Source organism: Carassius gibelio, chromosome B11 (assembly GCF_023724105.1).
Source record: "Carassius gibelio isolate Cgi1373 ecotype wild population from Czech Republic chromosome B11, carGib1.2-hapl.c, whole genome shotgun sequence".
In the NCBI taxonomy this organism is placed as follows: domain Eukaryota; kingdom Metazoa; phylum Chordata; class Actinopteri; order Cypriniformes; family Cyprinidae; genus Carassius; species Carassius gibelio.
In genome coordinates, this window is record NC_068406.1 from 5,350,372 (window position 1) to 5,354,509 (window position 4,138).

Consider the following 4,138-nt stretch of genomic DNA (forward strand, 5'->3'; position numbering starts at 1 on the left):
TTTTACTGCAATTCAAAATAGCTTTTCTACACCAAAATAGTAAATCCTGTTAAGCAGGTTGTTAAACTGAGTGGTTTCCATATACTTACTATAAAAACAACTTTGGGGTTGTGTAGTACAGTAGAATATCAGCCAACAGGACATGCAATATTTACCATTGGAATTGTTTACTATGAAAACATGGTATCATCAAAATGTAATTATGTCCCAATCTCCACCACAGGCAGTTCCGATACACAGCATACAGGCAGGTTGTCCACTGGGCATACGGAATACTAGGCAGGAACATTAGGAAAGCCATACCTTCATGTGTTGTGTCAGCAATAAGGTTGCAGTTTGCAGAGGAGGGACAGACATACAAAGGTTTTCAGTGGCCCCGCTTGGAAGACGATTAATAAATCCATAGTGAAACAAACTACTGGTAAAATTGATCTTTTATTACATGTTAAAACGTGAGTGTCGTGCGAGATGGAGGCTGACTGCCTCATCCTTGGCAACCTTCTGGACGGAAGAGGTGAGGGGGGCGGTGCAGCAGAGGGCCTGCGGTGTCTTGCAGTATTCCTCTACCAGAGAGACCATAAGATTTGTTGCGTATACTTGAGGAGAGAAATGTTTAGAAAACATTTAGTTACATGGTTGACTCACATAAAAATAGATAGATTCACACAAAAAAGATATTGAAAAACTAAGTGAAACTACTAACCGTAAGATGGTTTCTCCTTGATGGGGTGGACTACCCAGCCACCTTTCCGAAACCGTGGGTAGCGAACAGCGTAGCGTCCCTCACCCTCACTAGTTCGCGCTACATCTCTGTTGCCATTACTATTGAAATGTAGGGCTGCCAAGAGAAGTCTGTACGAGATAAGTAGTTAGAACATTAGGTCTCCAAAGCTAACCCAATGCAGTGAAATGCAAAATAAATATATGACATTAATGTTTTCAGTTCAAATGGGTCTAAGACAATGACTCATCTTTGCAATTATTTTTTTGCAAACAATATGTAATGCTGTTATCAATCTATAACATTTTGGTCTGCTATACAAGACTGCATTAGTTTTTAGCCATATTCATTCTGTCATCATTTCCTGAAATTGAGAAAAAAAGAAAAAAAAAACTAATTTTATTAGTATCGATACTTTTAAGTGATAACACTACCTGCTGTAAAAGAAAAGCCAGTATGTTTGGGAGCAAAGTGCAGAATGAGGGAATGGTAGGCCTCCAGGGAGAATGTCTGATGCTGAGGTGACAATTGTCGAATATCCTTTACCAGTGCTTTCCTGGCAGCTACACTCTCCAGTTTAGTGGGTGCTGGTGATCCTGAATAAAACGTATTCTGTCATATAATCCCTTGCATTTCATAACACAAGTAATTATTAGTACACATGGGGTTATGTATTGATAAAACCAAACTAAAACAAGCACTGAAAAAAATGTGACATCTGTTGTACCTGGTTCCAGCCACTCCTTGTTTCTTGCCTCTCCTTCCAACGGTGGATGTGCGCAGCTGGCAAATGCAGGAGTGCTGTGTTCATGTATGTCCTGTACATTTTGCCTGCATCTCATCTGGATCTCCTGTAGGGGTGGAAGCTGCGGTCCAGTAGAGATGGTTGATGATGGCTGGCCTCCACAGCTTCAGATCCTCACAGTCCCTCTCTTTTGCAGCAGCATCCAGTGCTTTCTGTACACCTGTTCCAGAGCAGACAAACAGAGCAGAGCAAATTAATTATTAGGAAAGTGAATTTAACTACAAAAAAACAAGTCTGTTATATAGAACTACCAACATCCCAATACATACTTTTCCCAATATGCCAGACGTCAAAGAAATGCCTTGTTCCTTCTGAACACATTTTCTCACGTACCCACTTGGCCACCTAAAACACAAATTGATTTTATAGAATTTAGAATTTATTTTGAGTGATACTGTGCCTGTCAATGCTGTTCAGATTTAGATCTCTCCTAGCATCATTACCTGCCACTTGCATGTCTTGGTCCATCAGGAACTGCATACTCCGCTTTAGACCCTCTAGCTCACACCAAGAGCTGCTTGGGACTTCTGAGCTCTGTAAAACCAACTGATTATTACTGAACAGTAACAGTAATATCAGTAACTAAATCAGACACAAGATTTATGTGTGACATCAGCTTACTTGGACAAGCTGAACATCCAAAACTTTGTTAATTCGATCCTCAATCAAGGAGTAACTACCGTATTTGGCACAGTGTCCAGGAGAATCTGATCTAAGAACGTCAAAAACATTACATTTACATAACATTACATTTATAGGTTAATGCAAAAACACATTGACCTGTTCTACATCCGTGACGTGAGCTGGACCAATCTACCTGCAATCACCAGACAGGATCAATCCACCCCCAGTCTCCTTCAACTCCCTGATGATCCCCCTCTGCTCATTCCTCCAGGCCTGCATGATGGTAGGGATAGAGTAATAGCCCTGATGGCAGAAAAAAGTGCCAGGACTTATGCACTGCAGTCCAAACAGCTTCAGCATCCTGATTGTCTGAGAAGCCATGCAACCTGAGAAGTGGATGGCACCGCTGAGTAAAAGGTTGCAGGCAGGCATGTTTCGATGCACCTTCTCTTGGTTTTGCCAGTAACGCTCATAACCACAAGTTCCGCAGGCCTGAAAGATACACGATTCAATACTCAAGCAGCTTTAAGATGAACCAGTAAAAAACCTGTATAGTTAAGACACAAATTATTAATATACATACTGTACATTCACAGACTATAATTCAGCTCCTCATAGACAGTTGACAAATAAGACATTAAATCTATTTGGCGGGCGCTAAAACAAGTTAAATGCGTGAATTTAACCGAGTAGTAATATGCGAATGCAACCACATAAATTTTTTATTAAAAAAATAACATTTTCTGGAACCTGGTCTTAATAGCTCAATAAAATAAGTGTCAGGAGGCTCATGTGCCGCCTCACGGGGTGTAACAAGAGTAAGCTGACGGCAGCTAGGCGGGCTTTCGTGCCATGCCAAGACCATTATAACGTCAAGAAAAATACATTTGCAGAAATTACATGCAGAGCTACATTTCGATACAACAATTTATATATGGTATTATAAGACTTACTGTGCAAAGCTCCCTTTTTCGACGCGCAGATTCTCTCCTAGTGCTAACATTAACGTTAGACTCTTCACTCCCGCCAGATTTTGCAGGTGGACCTGCATGCACCGATGGCACAGCTCCATTTGCCAGCCTAACCCACTCTTTTCGTCGAAATCCCATGCGAAATTCCATAAGATCTCCTTGGTTGTAGCTGTCCGGTGTGAAGTGTTTTTCACATACCACCGTGTGTCTTGTCAACGAGGAGGCAGCGAAATTGCTTCTCTTTGCCTGGAAGAAACGTATCCAAGCACGGAAATCTTTGTGTTTCTTGTTTGGAAATCGGTGGACCCGATGGCCAGACAAGTTGGAGTTGTTGCATCCAAAACAAACACAAGAATTCACCATTGTGACAACTCAAACCTACTATAACTATAATAACGAGAACGACAATCTCTATTTTCTGTTTCCACCTCTCAGACTACGTAAACCCACACTGAGAACCAAGGCTGCAGCGCCTATGTTTGCCTGTCGTTACGTCATATGACGCGTTCTCTGGGAAAAGGCGGGTTTTTGGAGCGTAGCTTAGAATAGGCACTTTTTTTCTTAATTTCTGCCCGTGGGTGTTGTAAAACATATGTATTCTTATGTATGTCTTTTTAAATTTACATTTTCATGCAATATTCTGTATAAATTAAGTTATAAAATTAAATTGAAAGATGGCCTTTAACACTACAGATGAGATCGAGACTGTGAGTTAAATCGTATTCCCACGTGAGCTGCATCCATTCATTGGAACTCTGTAAGTTGACATGTTCAAATGAAAAGGAGAATATTTTTTGGACTATTAAATTGAAGGATAAAACTACAAGAGACATTTAAATTGAATAAGTCAAACCACAAGAAAATATTCAAGTTTGCTTGATTATTTAAAGACTATAAAAACTTGTGTGTTAAATTTGAACGTTGATTGTTGAAGATTTATCTTGGACATTTAAAAAGTCATACACAAAGAGTACAGTTAACTTTATTACTGTTTGTAAACTGACATTTCTGATCTAT

The 4,138-nt window shown here is 40.1% G+C and overlaps 1 long non-coding RNA gene across 1 annotated transcript; it reads right to left on the reverse strand.

The window, feature by feature from the left end:
- Positions 1 to 416: 416 nt before the first annotated feature.
- On the reverse strand, positions 417 to 3,800 carry LOC127968072 (uncharacterized). Its single transcript, XR_008155886.1, has 8 exons — positions 3,104 to 3,800; positions 2,148 to 2,642; positions 1,970 to 2,060; positions 1,796 to 1,871; positions 1,449 to 1,686; positions 1,156 to 1,317; positions 704 to 852; positions 417 to 596 (listed from the first exon to the last, which is right to left on the reverse strand). It is a non-coding gene; the product is annotated as an uncharacterized LOC127968072 (long non-coding RNA).
- Positions 3,801 to 4,138: the final 338 nt, after the last annotated feature.